A 21,861-nucleotide genomic window follows, 5' to 3' on the forward strand; every position below is an offset into this window, starting at 1 on the left:
TTAGCATTAATTACTTTCATACATTTCATTTAAGCCAATACTTCATAAACCCTATAAAACATGTTTTTATATGGTAAATTTGGCGTATTTTTACAATTCATTTTTTTTTTAATTGCTTATAAAATACTCAATTCTCATGTTAGTACCTTGAAACCTCACCACTAGAAAGAGAATATGTTTCTTATTGAGCATTATTCTTTCATCATACATTACATTTAGTTAATTTTCATAAACAACTATAAAACATGTTTTATATGGTAAATTTTTGGCGTATTTTACAAATTCATTTTTTTAAATTGCTTATAAATACAATTCTCATGTTAGTACTTGAAACCTTCACCCACTAGAAAGAAATATGTTTCTTATTTAGCATTAATTACTTTCATACATTACATTTAAGTTAATGTTTCATAAACTCATAAAACTTGTTTTTATATGATAATATTGGATATTTAAAAATTCAAATTTTTTTATGGCTTATGAAACACTGAATTCTCAATTAATTGACATGAAACCAACACCATTAAATTATGTAAATGATTCTTATTTAACTTTATTAACTTCCATGTATTCATTGATGCTTATACTTCATAACACTATAAACATGCTTTTAAATGACAATTTTGACTCGTGTTATAAATTCATATTTAAACTGCTTATGAACACTCATTTCTCAATTAATTCTCCACCACATCTTACAAATTTAACTGACTACATTTTTTCAGATTGCATGCAGCAGTTCACCCAAGGCTTGCTGAGACCGAAATTTGCATTCATACCACTTTGGGGAAAGTATCAACATCTTATTTTGAAAATAAACTAGAAGATACTGATAATAATATTGGATTTCTGCAATGTGTGTGTAATGGTTATTGAATATAATTGATAATAAATTAATAGTTGTGAAACAATTGTTATTTGTTATATATATGAATAAAGATTAGTAAACACTTTTAGCTTGTAATTTTTATTCTTCTTATTTACCTTGCTATAAAATCTTTTATTTAGACTATACATAAATGATAATTTTGATAAAAATTACAAATTCACATTTTCAACTGTTTATAGAAGAATTAATCATTAAGTCGATATTAACACCAACAGAGGGCGGAGGTTCCCCATACCTTGGTCGACGGCTGACCTGCCACAGGAAGAATCTAGTTGGTTGTGTGCCGTTCACCGTTCCACTGCTCTCCGGAGTGGGGCGGTATATTTATTAGGCTTTTGACCGAATATCTTGTACATTTACGAAAGAATATTTATAATATCAACGAATGTTCATATTTTACGCCCGAAGTTACACAAGTCAGTGTCCTGATCCTCGACCAATGCATTAAGAAAATGATTTAATTTTATCATCAAATTCATATGGAAAAGGGGTTTTTTCAGTTATTGTACAAGTGTATTCTTTTTTTAAAAGTACAAAAACATTCTGTTAATTTGTACAATCTTTTATATGGCTTATCATAATTATTATTTGTTATCATCTGTTTATGCTTAAATTTCGTATCTTTTTACAGTTTAACATTCGTACTTAGTGTTAAAGTTTCAACTGTAAATAGTTTCAATTATTTTGTATTAAAATGAAGTTGTCTGTTAGTTTTTGTTTTGATTGTTTCAATTTCTAAATATCCAGTGTTGTCCCACGCCTAGTTTTATAAGAATTATTTTCGTTCTCCTTATGGTGTGTAGTAGTGACAATTGGATTAAGTAAATGATCTTTTTTAGGCATTATTACTTCCATGTAATTCATTGATGCTGATACTTCCTAAACACTATAAACATGCTTTTAAATGACAATTTTGACTCGTGTTTATAAATTCATATTTTAACTGGGCTTATGAAACACTCAATTCTCAATTAATTCTCCACTAATTTTACATATTTAACTGACTACATTTGTTTCAGATTGCAGGTGGCAGCATTCAATCAAGGCTTTCTGAGACAGGAATTTGCATTTATACCACTTTGGAAATTATCAACATCTTATTATGAAAATAAACTAGAAGATACTTATACTAGCAATAATTGTTCTTTTGCAAGGTCCGGGTAATAATAACCTGCTGATGTAATTGATACCTTAATCATTAGTGAAACCAAAATAAATATCCATGAAACGCAAGAAACCAATTAATTAAGGTAAATGCTTCTTATTAGCAATTTATTAACCAGTTTTCATTTATGCTGATACTTCATAACACTATAACCCTGCTTTTAATGACAATTTGATCGTGTTATATTCATATTTTAAACTGCTTATGAACACTCACTCATTCTCAATTAATTCTCCACTTAGTTTTACATATTTAACTGACTACATTTTTCAGATTGCAGTGTAAGCAGTTCAAATCAAGGCTTGCTGAGACAGGAATTTGCATTCATACCACTTTGGGAAAGTATCAACATCTTATTTTGAAAATAAACTAGAAGATATTGATAATAATATTGGATTTATGCAATGTGTGTGTAATGGTTATTGAATATAATTGATAGCAATTAATACTAGTGAAACAAAAAATTAGTATCATGAAACCAAGACCAATGAATTAGTAAATGATTCTTATTTAGCATTATTAACTTGCATGTATTTTTGTTGATGCTGATACTTCATAACACTATAAAACATGTTTTTATATGGTAAATTTGGACGTATATTTAAAATTCTATTTTTTATGGCTTATGAAATACTTAATTCTCAATTTAGTCTCTTGAAACTTTGACCACTAGAAAGAGAATATGTTTTTTATTTAACATTAATTACTTTCATACATTTCATTTAAGCCAATACTTCATAAACTCTATAAAACAGTTTTTATATGGTAAATTTGACGTATTTTACAAATTCATTTTTTAATTGCTTATAAAATACTCAATTCTCATGTTAGTATCTTGAAACCTTGACCACTAGAAAGAGAAATTGGATCTGATTTAGCATTAATTACTTTCATACATTACATTTAAGCCAATGTTCATAAACTCTATAAAACATGTTTTTATATGGTAAATTTGACGTATTTTACAATTCATTTTTTTTGGTTTATAAAATACTCAATTCTCATGTTAGTATCTTGAAACCTTGACCACTAGAAATAGAATATGTTTTTATTTAGCATTATTTACTTTCATACATTACATTTAAGCCAATGTTTCATAAACACTATAAAACATGTTTTTATATGGTAAATTTGACGTATTTTACAAATTCATTTTTTTAATTGCTTATAAAATACTCAATTCTCAATTTAGTATCTTGAAACTTTGACCACTAGAAAGAGAATATGTTTTTTATTTAACATTAATTACTTTCATACATTTACATTTAAGCCAATGTTTCATAAACTCTATAAAACATGTTTTTATATGGTAAATTTGACGTATTTTACAAATTCATTTTTTTAATTGCTTATAAAATACTCAATTCTCATGTTAGTATCTTGAAACCTTGACCACTAGAAAGAGAAATTGGATCTGATTTAGCATTAATTACTTTCATACATTACATTTAAGCCAATGTTTCATAAACTCTATAAAACATGTTTTTATATGGTAAATTTGAGCGTATTTTACAAATTCATTTTTTTAATTGCTTATAAAATACTCAATTCTCATGTTAGTACCTTGAAACCTTCACCACTAGAAAGAGAATATGTTTCTTATTTAGCATTAATTACTTTCATACATTACATTTAAGCCAATGTTTCATAAACTCTATAAAACTTGTTTTTATATGATAATTTTGGAGTATATTAAAAATTCAAATTTTTTATGGCTTATGAAACACTGAATTCTCAATTAATTGACATGAAACCAACACCATTAAATTATGTAAATGATTCTTATTTAACTTTATTAACTTCCATGTAATTCATTGATGCTTATACTTCATAAACACTATAAACATGCTTTTAAATGACAATTTTGACTCGTGTTATAAATTCATATTTTAAACTGATTATGAAACACTCATTTCTCAATTAATTCTCCACCAATCTTACAAATTTAACTGACTACATTTTTTCAGATTGCAGTGCAGCAGTTTCACCCAAGGCTTGCTGAGACCGAAATTTGCATTCATACCACTTTGGGGAAAGTATCAACATCTTATTTTGAAAATAAACTAGAAGATACTGATAATAATATTGGATTTCTGCAATGTGTGTGTAATGGTTATTGAATATAATTGATAATAAATTAATAGTTGTGAAACAATTGTTATTTGTTATATATATGAATAAAAGATTAGTAAACACTTTTAGCTTGTAATTTTTATTCTTCTTATTTACCTATGCTATAAAAATCTTTTATTTAGACTATACATAAATGATAATTTTGATAAAAATTACAAATTCACATTTTCAACTGTTTATAGGAGAATTAATCATTAAGTCGATATTAACACCAACAGAGGGCGGGAGGTTCCCCATACCTTGGTCGACGGCTGACCTGCCACAGGAAGAATCTAGTTGGTTGTGTGCCGTTCACCGTTCCACTGCTCTCCGGAGTGGGGCGGTATATTTATTAGGCTTTTGACCGAATATCTTGTACATTTACGAAAGAATATTTATAATATCAACGAATTGTTCATATTTTACGCCCGAAGTTAACACAAGTCAGTGTCCTGATCCTCGACCAATGCATTAAGAAAATGATTTAATTTTATCATCAAATTCATATGGAAAAGGGGTATTTTTCAGTTATTGTACAAGTGTATTCTTTTTTTAAAAGTACAAAACATTCTGTTAATTTGTACAATCTTTTATGGCTTATCATAATTATTATTTGTTATCATCTGTTTATGCTTAAATTTCGTATCTTTTTACAGTTTTACATTCGTACTTGTGTTAAAGTTTCAACTGTAAATAGTTTTCAATTATTTTGTATTAAAAATGAAGGTTGTCTGTTAGTTTTTGTTTTGATTGTTTCAATTTCTAAATTATCCAGTGTTGTCCACGCACTAGTTGTTATAGAATTATTTTCGTTCTCCTTATGGTGTGTAGTAGTGACAATTGGATTAAGTAAATGATTCTTTTTTAGCATTATTAACTTCCATGTAATTCATTGATGCTGATACTTCATAAACACTATAAACATGCTTTTAAATGACAATTTTGACTCGTGTTATAAATTCATATTTTAAACTGCTTATGAAACACTCAATTCTCAATTAATTCTCCACTAATTTTACATATTTAACTGACTACATTTTTTTCAGATTGCAGTGCAGCAGTTCAATCAAGGCTTGCTGAGACAGGAATTTGCATTTATACCACTTTGGAAAATATCAACATCTTATTATGAAAATAAACTAGAAGATACTTATAATAGCAATAATGGTCTTTTGCAAGGTACGTGTAATAATAACCGTATGTAATTGATAGCAACTTAATATTAGTGAAACAAAAAGTAAATATCATGAAACCAAGACCAATGAATTAGGTAAATGATTCTTATTAAGCATTATTAATTCCATGTATTTCATTGATGGTGATACTTCATAAACACTATAAACATGCTTTTAAATGACAATTTTGACTCGTGTTATGAATTCATATTTTAAACTGCTTATGAAACACTCAATTCTCAATTAATTCTCCACTTATTTTACATATTTAACTGACTACATTTTTTTCAGATTGCAGTGCAGCAGTTCATTCAAGGCTTGCTGAGACAGGAATTTGCATTCATACCACTTTGGGAAAGTATCAACATCTTATTTTGAAAATAAACTAGAAGATATTGATAATAATATTGGATTTATGCAATGTGTGTGTAATGGTTATTGAATATAATTGATAGCAAATTAATACTAGTGAAACAAAAAATTAGTATCATGAAACCAAGACCAATGAATTAAGTAAATGATTCTTATTTAGCATTATTAACTTGCATGTATTTTTGTTGATGCTGATACTTCATAAACACTATAAAACATGTTTTTATATGGTAAATTTGGAGTATATTAAAAATTCTAATTTTTTATGGCTTATGAAATACTGAATTCTCAATTTAGTCTCTTGAAACTTTGACCACTAGAAAGAGAATATGTTTTTTATTTAACATTAATTACTTTCATACATTTCATTTAAGCCAATACTTCATAAACACTATAAAACATGTTTTTATATGGTAAATTTGGCGTATTTTACAAATTCAAATTTTTTATGGCTTATAAAATACTCAATTCTCATGTTAGTACCTTGAAACCTTCACTACTAGAAAGAGAATATGTTTCTTATTTAGCATTAATTACATTCATACATTTCACTTAATCTGATACTTCATAAACACTATAAAACATGTTTTTTTTGATAATTTTGACGTATATTTCTAATTCAAATTGTTTATGGTTTACGAAACACTTAATTCTCAATTGAGTATCTTGAAACTGTGACCACTAGAAAGAGAATATGTTTCTTATTTAGCATTATTTACTTCCATGTATTGCATTGATGCTGATACTTCATAAACATTATAAAACTTGGTTTTATATGATAATTTTGACTCGTGTTATAAATTCATATTTTTAACTGCTTATGAAACAATCAATTCTCGAGTTAGTGTCATGAAACCCTTACCATTAGATTACGAAAACAATTCTAATTATCCATTAATAATTTTCATAAATTTTATCTAAGCTGATACTTCATTAACACTATAAAATATCCTTTTATATGATAATTTTGACTCGAATTATAAATTCATATTTTCAAGTGCTTATAAAACACTGTATTCTCAAGTTATTCTCCACCAATTTTACAGATTTAATTGACTATGTTTTTCAGATGGCAGTAAAGCAGATCTTTTAAGGCTTGCTGAAACATGAATTAACATTTTCACCACTTTGAAAAGTTTTAACATCCTACATCTATAATGGACAAGAAGATTCCGATAAATTTAATAATTTTATGCAATTCACTTTTATTATTTAAGGCCAATAAATGTATAAAATGTAATAATGTATTCTAAAATTTTTATATGCCCACGAATATTTTTCAATTATAAATCATTAGTGATCTTTGTTGCTATATTTGATTTCAATCAAATTTGAACTTGAAATGTGTATAACAAATAATTATCTTTTTACATATCTAGATTTTATGATTTTAATCTTATGAACTACAACTACGTATGAAAAATTATGTATAACATTTTCAAAACTTAAAAATACAGGACAGACAACTTTTAACTAGAAAAGAGTTAGTTTTTTTTTTTTGTGATTTTGATAAATATCAAAATAAAGGTTTTTAATACCTACTTATAAAAAAAATTTATGACTTATGAGTAAAGTTTTATGGACATTTGTGATCTTTTTTTTTGTTTATATTTTCAAAAATATTAGTGATCATAATATATTCATATGCTTAATTAATATAGCCAGTTTGTCGGATCCTTTTTTTTTATCAACAGAAGGGGTCTATAGGCAAATTTTATACGATTTAATTAATTTTGAAATATAGAATATTGGTAGATTCTTCTAATATTCTATCTCTATGATATAATTTATTTTATTAATTATTTTATCTTACAGTACACCTCAAATAGTGAAATTGAGCGCATTTTGTATTTTATTATTTTGTCATGCAGATTTGAAGGTGTTTTGTATAGGCAACCCTACTGCACTTTCAAAATTTTCAATATTATTCCTCACAAACCATTGCATATTATATAAAAATTATCTACTCATTTATGACTTTGTTGCAGTGTAACTGTCCAAATTCTGAATTTTTCATAAATTTTTGTGTTAAAACTCAATTTATTATTAGTTATTACGTTATCCAAAACTCCAAAACTAAATCCTTTAATACTGGCCCCTTTGGATAAAATGTTCAAAGACCGAGACAAATTCGTCCCTAGATGCGTCTTCCAATTAGTAAAAGTTTTTCAACTCAATTGTTTAGACGGTAAATGATGATTTAAATGTGCAGTTTAAAAAAAAAAATTGGCAGGAAATTTGTTTTTAGCAATTTTTAATTTTCAAATTGAAATTGAAAATTCTTTAGAACAGAAATTTGATCTCGAGGTGTCACTGCGTTGAACCTCTAAGATTTCGAAACGAAACAACCAATATTAAAAATGTTAGTATTTCAATTTGAATCTCAAAATCTATAGATGAATATCATAACAACAGATTATATCATGTGTTGAAATAACGAGTTGTAAATTGCAAAGTTTTAGAAAAGTTATGTTATACAATATAAAACTTTTTTAAATATTTATTTTATTTACTTACTGCAAGTTTGCATATATAATTATATGTTTCAGTAATAAAAGTTTAACATCACCCTAAACGGTATGATAATACTGAACCTTCTACATTTTAATTACCAAAAGCAACAAAAAAACTATAAACAATTACGACTTGGTACAATTTGTACGAAATATATTCACAAATTGCAAACGTCAAAGTCATATAATATTCTATGTAAATAAAACAACTATATTACTTATTATACGTAGGTACAAGTTACAAAAGGTAGACTTTAAACATCTTTGCAATAGCGTAAATATTCTTAATTTCGCAGTGTGTTTCATCATTATCTATGATTAGTACTATTATTATGTATAAAGTTATAAGTCACGGGAATCCCTCTTCTCCAAGACTGGATAAAAATACAATTCAAAAACTTTCATGCAAATCTCAATACATCTGATGGCGCACGGTTCTACAACCTGGGAAATAAAAAACGAAAAATCGGCGTTTAAAACCACGTCTACCCCAAGATCTCTTTCTATCACAGTCAAGCGAAGACGAAGATCGATTTTAAATTACCACTAAAAAATAAATATTAACTAACATTAGCATGTATATCACTATATCACTAACTAAAAATATTAGTAATTGTAATTTGTTATTTGTAATTGAACACGTTAGTAAACTTGTAATAGCATGATAAAATGCTGAAACATTTTAATTTTAATAAATAAATAAAAAAAAAACTTTATAAGTACTGTATATTTGCATAAATATTTGTTTCCCTCAAATATATTTTTGAAAAACCTTAGTGGTCGTTCGACGTGTTTGAAACTCAAGATTCTGGTATTTTGGATGATGCCGATCAAAAGCGGTATCTGTTGTGGACACCGTAAATGCCGTTTTTACCCCACATTGGGGTCTTGGAATTCCGAAATTTGAATTTTTTAGTCGAGTGTTACTCGGCCGGGTTTCGATGTATGGGGCATAGTTACTTCACGGAAATTTCTGTTTAAAGTCGTTTTACATAAAGTGCTTCGGTGGTAGCAGTGTCCTATGGCTCCTTGTGCCCCTCCCCCCATGGATATTTTAAAAAATGTTTAATATTTGTTCCACGTTTCTGTTGTTCACAAGTTCAGTTTTTCGTAGGTCTGTGATCAAAATCGGCGTCCCGTGGTGACACTGTAGAATTCATTTTTACCCCTATTTTTGGCGTCGGAAATTAGGATTTTGCAGTTTTTGGACTTTGTCGCCACGAAACAATTAATTTTTTGGTGGTCAGAGCGATTTTTTTCTACGCATCGTTTAGACGTTTTTGTAAAAATTCGAACGCTACCAAAACCGAAGGAATCGGACGTTTTGTTGCGAAGTTACGATTATATTTTTATTTTTGGCACTTAGATTTTACGTATTTTTCGAATTTTTTGAATTTGAGTTTTTGTTTAATCATTTCGAAATTTGAGTGCTGACTCATAAATGCTACGACGAGTTTGAAAGGTTAAAAAAATCGAATGGCTTGTTTTTTCGTACACGCATACTTTTCTGTATGGTACCTATACCGCCGTATAACGATTTAACGAAGTATCTTTTTGAACTTTGTTTTTTTTACACGTTTTATGTTTGTTAAGGTTTCAACGTTTAGCAATTACGCCAACAGCATAAAAAATAGTTTATTTATAAATAGTTTTTCATCAAATCATATAGAGAATACATCTATTTAATGTTTATAGTGTTTATATCCCTCGTTTAGCGTTAAGAATTCAATATGTACCTAAGCGATTTCGTTGTGTATACGACCATCATTTTTAAAATGCACGACGCAGTCAGTAGATTACTTCTGATCACTTCAGACTCAAATCTGCTCGAATACAACATTTCATTTATTATTTATTAGTTTTAATTATATGTGTATATTTAATATGCAATATATTAGTATGATTGGTAGTAATTTGTTTTGAATTTCACAATATAACTTCGGTAATATTTATAGGAGATAAAGATTTAAATTTTATGGACATCGAACATAAAAAATAAATTATTATGATTTATTTACATTGTTAAGTATTCAAATAATGAATCGTTATATGTATAAGATATATAACATATAAGACCGTTTACTTAAGTTCAATTAGTTAACCAGTGGACTGTACAGTCCGGAGAATATTAATGCATAATAAATGCTTACCTGCAACTATCTAAACACTTAAATAATACATACATATATAGTTTAATGTTATTACTTTTTGACTTTTGTCTTACTAGTTACTATGTATCTATGTTAAGACTCATAATATTTATACAACTGCCTGCTGAATTTACAAAGTATACAATATTATTGGAAATTTATTTCATTATATTATGCTCAGTTAATCAGTTTTGAAATTGTATGTGTATATGAAAATATTATAATATTAAACATTTTTGAATTCGGCGGCCAGAGATAAAATGTAATAAGTTGAATATTCTAATCCGAATTGATATGATGTTTTTCATCCATGATTGTGGTTTAGTGATATAAAACATTGTTTATCTATTGATATAACCGTTTGTATTTACTGTCTGATTTATATTTCATATCTTTTTGCAGTTTTATATTCGTATTTGTATTTAAATTTCAACTTTAAATTGTTTTCAAGTATTTTGAAATAGGAATGAAGTTTGTCTGTTAGTTTTTGTTTGATTATTTCCATTTCTGAATTATTCAGTGTTGTCCACGTACTAGTTGTCATAAACAGACTTTCGATCTCTTTATGGTGTGTAGTAGTGACATTTTATCCTCCAACCATTATACATAATTAACTGACAATTTTTTTTTAGATGGCAGTACAGCAGATCACTTAAGGATTGCTAAGACATGAATTAACGTTTCTAACACTTGACAAAGTTACAACATCCTACGTTGAAAATGGACTAGACGATACTGATAATAATAATGGTTTTATGCAAAGTACGAGTAATGGGTATAGAATATAATTGTGATTCAATTAATAGTAGTGTTACTAAAAGTCATGTAACCTTGACCATTATATTAAGTAATGATGCTTATTTACCATTATTAACTTTCATATTTTTCAGATTGCAGTGCAACAGATCACTCAAGGCTTGCTGAGCATGAATTAACATTTTTAGTGCTTGGAATAGTTTCAACATCCTATGTTTGATATGGATTAGAAGGTATTAATATTAATAATGGTGTTTTGCACGGTACGTGAATGAATGTAAATGATAGCAACATAATAGAAATGTAACAAAAAGTTAGTGTTATGAAACCCTTACCATTAGATTAAGTAAATGATTCTTATTTAGCATTATTAACTTCCATGTATTTCATTGATGATGATACTTCATAAACATTATAAAACATGCTTTTATATGATAATTTTGACTCGTATTTTAAATTCATATTTTTAATTGCATATAAAACTCTGTATTCTAATGTTGTTCTTTACCAATTTCACATTTTAACTGACTACATTTTTTCAGATTGCAGCACAGCAGATCTTTCAAGGCACGATGATACATGAATTACCATTTTTAGTAGTTGTGAAAATTTGGACATCCCATGTTGAAATTTGACTAGACAATACTGATAATAATAATAATAATAATAATAATAATGGTATTTTGCAAGGTACGTTTAATAATAACTGTACGTAATTGATAGCAACTTAATATTAGTGAAAAAAAAATTAGAATCATGAAACAAAGACCAATGAATTAAGTAAATGATTCTTATTTAGCGTTATTAACTTCCATGTATTTTTATTGATGCTGATACTTCATAAACACTATAAAACATGATTTAATATGATAATTTTAATGAGAATTATAAATTCCTATTTTTAACTTTTTATAGAAAAGTCAATTCTCAATTTAGCGTCTTGAAACCTTGACCACTAGATAGAGAATTGGTTTCTTATTTAGCATTTATTACTTTCATACATTTCATTTAAGCCAATACTTTATAAACTCTATAAAACTTGTTTTTTTATAATAATTTTGACGTATATTACTAATTCAAATATTTAATGGCTTATGAACCACTCAATTCTCAATTAATTCTCCATCAATTTTACATATTTAACTGACTACATTTATTTCAGATTACAGTGCAGCAGTTCACCCAAGGCTTGCTGAGACAGAAATTTGCATTCATACCACTTTGGGAAAGTATCAACATCTTATTTTGAAAATAAATTAGAAGATATTGATAGTGATATTGGATTTATGCAATGTGTGTGTAATGGTTATTGAATATAATTGATATCAAATTAATACTAGTGAAACAAAAAATTAGTATCATGAAACCAAGACCAATGAATTAAGTAAATGATTCTTATTTAGCATTATTAACTTGCATGTATTTTTGTTGATGCTGATACTTCATAAACACTATAAAACATGTTTTATATGGTAAATTTGGAGTATATTAAAAATTCAATTTTTTATGGCTTATGAAACACTCAATTCTCATGTTAGTACCTTGAAACCTTGACCACTAGAAAGATAATATGTTTCTTATTTAGCATTAATTACTTTCATACATTTCATTTAAGCCAATACTTCATAAACACTATAAAACATGTTTTTATATGGTAAATTTGGCGTATTTTACAAATTCATTTTTTAATTGCTTATAAAATACTCAATTCTCATGTTAGTATCTTGAAACCTTGACCACTAGTTGAGAAAATGTTTCTAATTTAGCATTAATAACTTTCATACATTTCATTTATGCCAATGTTTCATAAACTCTATAAAACATGTTTTTATATGATAAATTTGGAGTATATTAAAAATTCAAATTTTTTATGGCTTATGAAACACTCAATTCTCATGTTAGTATCTTGAAACCTTGACCACTAGAAAGAGAAATTGGATCTGATTTAGCATTAATTACTTTCATACATTACATTTAAGCCAATGTTTCATAAACTCTATAAAACATGTTTTTATATGGTAAATTTGACGTATTTTACAAATTCATTTTTTTAATTGCTTATAAAATACTCAATTCTCATGTTAGTATCTTGAAACCTTGACCACTAGAAAGAGAATATGTTTCTTATTTAGCATTAATTACTTTCATACATTACATTTAAGCCAATGTTTCATAAACTCTATAAAACATGTTTTTATATGGTAAATTTGACGTATTTTACAAATTCATTTTTTTAATTGCTTATAAAATACTCAATTCTCATGTTAGTATCTTGAAACCTTCACCACTAGAAATAGAATATGTTTCTTATTTAGCATTAATTACTTTCATACATTACATTTAAGCTAATACTTCATAAACACTATAAAACATGTTTTTATATGGTAAATTTAGAGTATATTAAAAATTCAAATTTTTTATGGCTTATGAAACACTCAATTCTCATGTTAGTATCTTGAAACCTTGACCACTAGAAAGAGAAATTGGATCTGATTTAGCATTAATTACTTTCATACATTACATTTAAGCCAATGTTTCATAAACTCTATAAAACATGTTTTTATATGGTAAATTTGACGTATTTTACAAATTCATTTTTTTAATTGCTTATAAAATACTCAATTCTCATGTTAGTATCTTGAAACCTTAACCACTAGAAATAGAATATGTTTTTATTTAGCATTAATTACTTTCATACATTTCATTTAAGCCAATGTTTCATAAACTCTATAAAACATGTTTTTATATGGTAAATTTGACGTATTTTACAAATTCATTTTTTTAATTGCTTATAAAATACTCAATTCTCATGTTAGTATCTTGAAACCTTGACCACTAGAAAGAGAATATGTTTCTTATTCAGGATTAATTACTTTCATACATTACATTTAAGCCAATGTTTCATAAACTCTATAAAACATGTTTTTATATGGTAATTTGGCGTATTTTACAAATTCAATTTTTTATGGCTTATAAAATACTCAATTCTCATGTTAGTACCTTGAAACCTTGACCACTAGAAAGAGAATATGTTTCTTATTTAGCATTAATTACTTTCATACATTTCATTTAAGCCAATACTTCATAAACACTATAAAACATGTTTTTATATGGTAAATTTGGTATTTTACAAATTCATTTTTTTAACTGCTTATAAAATACTCAATTCTCATGTTAGTATCTTTAAACCTTGACCACTAGGTTGAGAAAATGGTTCTTATTTAGCATTAATAACTTTCATACATTTCATTTATGCCAATGTTTCATAAACTCTATAAAACTTGTTTTTATATGATAAATTTGGAATTTTAAAAATTCAAATTTTTTAATTGCTTATAAAATACTCAATTCTCATGTTAGTACCTTGAAACCTTTACCACTAGTAAGAGAAATATGTTTCTTATTTAGCATTAATTACTTTCATACATTTCATTTAAGCCAATACTTCATAAACACTATAAAACATGTTTTTATATGGTAATTTGGCGTATTTTACAATTCATTTTTTATTGCTTATAAAATACTCAATTCTCATGTTAGTATCTTGAAACCTTGACCACTAGAAAGAGAATATGTTTCTTATTCAGGATTAATTACTTTCATACATTTCATATAATCCAATACTTCATAAACTCTATAAAACTTGTTTTTATATGATAATTTTGGATTATATTAAAAATTCAAATTTTTTAATTGCTTATAAAATACTCAATTCTCATGTTAGTATCTTGAAACCTTGACCACTAGAAAGAGAAATTGGATCTGATTTAGCATTAATTACTTTCATACATTACATTTAAGCCAATGTTCATAAACACTATAAAACATGTTTTTATATGGTAAATTTGACGTATTTTACAAATTCATTTTTTTAATTGCTTATAAAATACTCAATTCTCATGTTAGTACCTTGAAACCTTCACCACTAGAAAGAGAATATGTTTCTTATTTAGCATTAATTACTTTCATACATTACATTTAAGCCAATGTTTCATAAACTCTATAAAACTTGTTTTTATATGATAATTTTGGAGTATATTAAAAATTCAAATTTTTTATGGCTTATGAAACACTCAATTCTCAATTAATTGACATGAAACCAACACCATTAATTATGTAAATGATTCTTATTTAACTTATTAACTTCCATGTAATTCATTGATGCTTATACTTCATAAACACTATAAACATGCTTTTAAATGACAATTTTGACTCGTGTTATAAATTCATATTTTAAACTGCTTATGAAACACTCAATTCTCAATTAATTCTCCACTAATTTTACATATTTAACTGACTACATTTTTTCAGATTGCAGTGCAGCAGTTCACCAAGGCTTGCTGAGACAGGAATTTGCATTCATACCACTTTGGGAAAGTATCAACATCTTATTTTGAAAATAAACTAGAAGATATTGATAATAATATTGGATTTATGCAATGTGTGTGTAATGGTTATTGAATATAATTGATAGCAAATTAATACTAGTGAAACAAAAAATTAGTATCATGAAACCAAGACCAATGAATTAAGTAAATGATTCTTATTTAGCATTATTAACTTGCATGTATTTTTGTTGATGCTGATACTTCATAAACACTATAAAACATGTTTTTATATGGTAAATTTGGAGTATATTAAAAATTCTAATTTTTTATGGCTTATGAAATACTGAATTCTCAATTTAGTCTCTTGAAACTTTGACCACTAGAAAGAGAATATGTTTTTTATTTAACATTAATTACTTTCATACATTTCATTTAAGCCAATACTTCATAAACACTATAAAACATGTTTTTATATGGTAAATTTGGCGTATTTTACAAATTCAATTTTTTATGGCTTATAAAATACTCAATTCTCATGTTAGTACCTTGAAACCTTCACTACTAGAAAGAGAATATGTTTCTTATTTAGCATTAATTACATTCATACATTTCACTTAATCTGATACTTCATAAACACTATAAAACATGTTTTTTTTGATAATTTTGACGTATATTTCTAATTCAAATTGTTTATGGTTTACGAAACACTTAATTCTCAATTGAGTATCTTGAAACTGTGACCACTAGAAAGAGAATATGTTTCTTATTTAGCATTATTTACTTCCATGTATTGCATTGATGCTGATACTTCATAAACATTATAAAACTTGGTTTTATATGATAATTTTGACTCGTGTTATAAATTCATATTTTTAACTGCTTATGAAACAATCAATTCTCGAGTTAGTGTCATGAAACCCTTACCATTAGATTACGAAAACAATTCTAATTATCCATTAATAATTTTCATAAATTTTATCTAAGCTGATACTTCATTAACACTATAAAATATCCTTTTATATGATAATTTTGACTCGAATTATAAATTCATATTTTCAAGTGCTTATAAAACACTGTATTCTCAAGTTATTCTCCACCAATTTTACAGATTTAATTGACTATGTTTTTCAGATGGCAGTAAAGCAGATCTTTTAAGGCTTGCTGAAACATGAATTAACATTTTCACCACTTTGAAAAGTTTTAACATCCTACATCTATAATGGACAAGAAGATTCCGATAAATTTAATAATTTTATGCAATTCACTTTTATTATTTAAGGCCAATAAATGTATAAAATGTAATAATGTATTCTAAAATTTTTATATGCCCACGAATATTTTTCAATTATAAATCATTAGTGATCTTTGTTGCTATATTTGATTTCAATCAAATTTGAACTTGAAATGTGTATAACAAATAATTATCTTTTTACATATCTAGATTTTATGATTTTAATCTTATGAACTACAACTACGTATGAAAAATTATGTATAACATTTTCAAAACTTAAAAATACAGGACAGACAACTTTTAACTAGAAAAGAGTTAGTTTTTTTTTTTTGTGATTTTGATAAATATCAAAATAAAGGTTTTTAATACCTACTTATAAAAAAAATTTATGACTTATGAGTAAAGTTTTATGGACATTTGTGATCTTTTTTTTTGTTTATATTTTCAAAAATATTAGTGATCATAATATATTCATATGCTTAATTAATATAGCCAGTTTGTCGGATCCTTTTTTTTTATCAACAGAAGGGGTCTATAGGCAAATTTTATACGATTTAATTAATTTTGAAATATAGAATATTGGTAGATTCTTCTAATATTCTATCTCTATGATATAATTTATTTTATTAATTATTTTATCTTACAGTACACCTCAAATAGTGAAATTGAGCGCATTTTGTATTTTATTATTTTGTCATGCAGATTTGAAGGTGTTTTGTATAGGCAACCCTACTGCACTTTCAAAATTTTCAATATTATTCCTCACAAACCATTGCATATTATATAAAAATTATCTACTCATTTATGACTTTGTTGCAGTGTAACTGTCCAAATTCTGAATTTTTCATAAATTTTTGTGTTAAAACTCAATTTATTATTAGTTATTACGTTATCCAAAACTCCAAAACTAAATCCTTTAATACTGGCCCCTTTGGATAAAATGTTCAAAGACCGAGACAAATTCGTCCCTAGATGCGTCTTCCAATTAGTAAAAGTTTTTCAACTCAATTGTTTAGACGGTAAATGATGATTTAAATGTGCAGTTTAAAAAAAAAAATTGGCAGGAAATTTGTTTTTAGCAATTTTTAATTTTCAAATTGAAATTGAAAATTCTTTAGAACAGAAATTTGATCTCGAGGTGTCACTGCGTTGAACCTCTAAGATTTCGAAACGAAACAACCAATATTAAAAATGTTAGTATTTCAATTTGAATCTCAAAATCTATAGATGAATATCATAACAACAGATTATATCATGTGTTGAAATAACGAGTTGTAAATTGCAAAGTTTTAGAAAAGTTATGTTATACAATATAAAACTTTTTTAAATATTTATTTTATTTACTTACTGCAAGTTTGCATATATAATTATATGTTTCAGTAATAAAAGTTTAACATCACCCTAAACGGTATGATAATACTGAACCTTCTACATTTTAATTACCAAAAGCAACAAAAAAACTATAAACAATTACGACTTGGTACAATTTGTACGAAATATATTCACAAATTGCAAACGTCAAAGTCATATAATATTCTATGTAAATAAAACAACTATATTACTTATTATACGTAGGTACAAGTTACAAAAGGTAGACTTTAAACATCTTTGCAATAGCGTAAATATTCTTAATTTCGCAGTGTGTTTCATCATTATCTATGATTAGTACTATTATTATGTATAAAGTTATAAGTCACGGGAATCCCTCTTCTCCAAGACTGGATAAAAATACAATTCAAAAACTTTCATGCAAATCTCAATACATCTGATGGCGCACGGTTCTACAACCTGGGAAATAAAAAACGAAAAATCGGCGTTTAAAACCACGTCTACCCCAAGATCTCTTTCTATCACAGTCAAGCGAAGACGAAGATCGATTTTAAATTACCACTAAAAAATAAATATTAACTAACATTAGCATGTATATCACTATATCACTAACTAAAAATATTAGTAATTGTAATTTGTTATTTGTAATTGAACACGTTAGTAAACTTGTAATAGCATGATAAAATGCTGAAACATTTTAATTTTAATAAATAAATAAAAAAAAAACTTTATAAGTACTGTATATTTGCATAAATATTTGTTTCCCTCAAATATATTTTTGAAAAACCTTAGTGGTCGTTCGACGTGTTTGAAACTCAAGATTCTGGTATTTTGGATGATGCCGATCAAAAGCGGTATCTGTTGTGGACACCGTAAATGCCGTTTTTACCCCACATTGGGGTCTTGGAATTCCGAAATTTGAATTTTTTAGTCGAGTGTTACTCGGCCGGGTTTCGATGTATGGGGCATAGTTACTTCACGGAAATTTCTGTTTAAAGTCGTTTTACATAAAGTGCTTCGGTGGTAGCAGTGTCCTATGGCTCCTTGTGCCCCTCCCCCCATGGATATTTTAAAAAATGTTTAATATTTGTTCCACGTTTCTGTTGTTCACAAGTTCAGTTTTTCGTAGGTCTGTGATCAAAATCGGCGTCCCGTGGTGACACTGTAGAATTCATTTTTACCCCTATTTTTGGCGTCGGAAATTAGGATTTTGCAGTTTTTGGACTTTGTCGCCACGAAACAATTAATTTTTTGGTGGTCAGAGCGATTTTTTTCTACGCATCGTTTAGACGTTTTTGTAAAAATTCGAACGCTACCAAAACCGAAGGAATCGGACGTTTTGTTGCGAAGTTACGATTATATTTTTATTTTTGGCACTTAGATTTTACGTATTTTTCGAATTTTTTGAATTTGAGTTTTTGTTTAATCATTTCGAAATTTGAGTGCTGACTCATAAATGCTACGACGAGTTTGAAAGGTTAAAAAAATCGAATGGCTTGTTTTTTCGTACACGCATACTTTTCTGTATGGTACCTATACCGCCGTATAACGATTTAACGAAGTATCTTTTTGAACTTTGTTTTTTTTACACGTTTTATGTTTGTTAAGGTTTCAACGTTTAGCAATTACGCCAACAGCATAAAAAATAGTTTATTTATAAATAGTTTTTCATCAAATCATATAGAGAATACATCTATTTAATGTTTATAGTGTTTATATCCCTCGTTTAGCGTTAAGAATTCAATATGTACCTAAGCGATTTCGTTGTGTATACGACCATCATTTTTAAAATGCACGACGCAGTCAGTAGATTACTTCTGATCACTTCAGACTCAAATCTGCTCGAATACAACATTTCATTTATTATTTATTAGTTTTAATTATATGTGTATATTTAATATGCAATATATTAGTATGATTGGTAGTAATTTGTTTTGAATTTCACAATATAACTTCGGTAATATTTATAGGAGATAAAGATTTAAATTTTATGGACATCGAACATAAAAAATAAATTATTATGATTTATTTACATTGTTAAGTATTCAAATAATGAATCGTTATATGTATAAGATATATAACATATAAGACCGTTTACTTAAGTTCAATTAGTTAACCAGTGGACTGTACAGTCCGGAGAATATTAATGCATAATAAATGCTTACCTGCAACTATCTAAACACTTAAATAATACATACATATATAGTTTAATGTTATTACTTTTTGACTTTTGTCTTACTAGTTACTATGTATCTATGTTAAGACTCATAATATTTATACAACTGCCTGCTGAATTTACAAAGTATACAATATTATTGGAAATTTATTTCATTATATTATGCTCAGTTAATCAGTTTTGAAATTGTATGTGTATATGAAAATATTATAATATTAAACATTTTTGAATTCGGCGGCCAGAGATAAAATGTAATAAGTTGAATATTCTAATCCGAATTGATATGATGTTTTTCATCCATGATTGTGGTTTAGTGATATAAAACATTGTTTATCTATTGATATAACCGTTTGTATTTACTGTCTGATTTATATTTCATATCTTTTTGCAGTTTTATATTCGTATTTGTATTTAAATTTCAACTTTAAATTGTTTTCAAGTATTTTGAAATAGGAATGAAGTTTGTCTGTTAGTTTTTGTTTGATTATTTCCATTTCTGAATTATTCAGTGTTGTCCACGTACTAGTTGTCATAAACAGACTTTCGATCTCTTTATGGTGTGTAGTAGTGACATTTTATCCTCCAACCATTATACATAATTAACTGACAATTTTTTTTAGATGGCAGTACAGCAGATCACTTAAGGATTGCTAAGACATGAATTAACGTTTCTAACACTTGACAAAGTTACAACATCCTACGTTGAAAATGGACTAGACGATACTGATAATAATAATGGTTTTATGCAAAGTACGAGTAATGGGTATAGAATATAATTGTGATTCAATTAATAGTAGTGTTACTAAAAGTCATGTAACCTTGACCATTATATTAAGTAATGATGCTTATTTACCATTATTAACTTTCATATTTTTCAGATTGCAGTGCAACAGATCACTCAAGGCTTGCTGAGCATGAATTAACATTTTTAGTGCTTGGAATAGTTTCAACATCCTATGTTTGATATGGATTAGAAGGTATTAATATTAATAATGGTGTTTTGCACGGTACGTGAATGAATGTAAATGATAGCAACATAATAGAAATGTAACAAAAAGTTAGTGTTATGAAACCCTTACCATTAGATTAAGTAAATGATTCTTATTTAGCATTATTAACTTCCATGTATTTCATTGATGATGATACTTCATAAACATTATAAAACATGCTTTTATATGATAATTTTGACTCGTATTTTAAATTCATATTTTTAATTGCATATAAAACTCTGTATTCTAATGTTGTTCTTTACCAATTTCACATTTTAACTGACTACATTTTTTCAGATTGCAGCACAGCAGATCTTTCAAGGCACGATGATACATGAATTACCATTTTTAGTAGTTGTGAAAATTTGGACATTCCATGTTGAAATTTGACTAGACAATACTGATAATAATAATAATAATAATAATAATAATGGTATTTTGCAAGGTACGTTTAATAATAACTGTACGTAATTGATAGCAACTTAATATTAGTGAAAAAAAAATTAGAATCATGAAACAAAGACCAATGAATTAAGTAAATGATTCTTATTTAGCGTTATTAACTTCCATGTATTTTTATTGATGCTGATACTTCATAAACACTATAAAACATGATTTAATATGATAATTTTAATGAGAATTATAAATTCCTATTTTTAACTTTTTATAGAAAAGT

At 26.7% G+C, this 21,861-nt stretch overlaps 2 long non-coding RNA genes across 4 annotated transcripts; both read left to right on the top strand.

Annotated features, from left to right (window-relative positions):
- The first annotated feature begins 10,879 nt into the window (after nucleotides 1–10,879).
- On the top strand, nucleotides 10,880–11,543 carry LOC113549683. Of its 2 annotated transcripts, none has more exons than XR_003404945.1 (3): nucleotides 10,880–10,944; nucleotides 11,009–11,151; nucleotides 11,267–11,543. It is a non-coding gene; the product is annotated as an uncharacterized LOC113549683 (long non-coding RNA). The 2 variants fall into 2 exon arrangements; XR_003404944.1 differs by having other exon boundaries at nucleotides 11,009–11,138.
- A 9,145-nt stretch (nucleotides 11,544–20,688) lies between these two features.
- LOC113549952 lies at nucleotides 20,689–21,351 on the top strand. Of its 2 annotated transcripts, none has more exons than XR_003404976.1 (3): nucleotides 20,689–20,753; nucleotides 20,817–20,959; nucleotides 21,075–21,351. It is a non-coding gene; the product is annotated as an uncharacterized LOC113549952 (long non-coding RNA). The 2 variants fall into 2 exon arrangements; XR_003404975.1 differs by having other exon boundaries at nucleotides 20,817–20,946.
- The last annotated feature ends 510 nt before the right edge of the window (nucleotides 21,352–21,861 follow it).

The sequence above is a fragment of the Rhopalosiphum maidis genome, chromosome 1, assembly GCF_003676215.2.
Source record: "Rhopalosiphum maidis isolate BTI-1 chromosome 1, ASM367621v3, whole genome shotgun sequence".
Taxonomy (NCBI): domain Eukaryota; kingdom Metazoa; phylum Arthropoda; class Insecta; order Hemiptera; family Aphididae; genus Rhopalosiphum; species Rhopalosiphum maidis.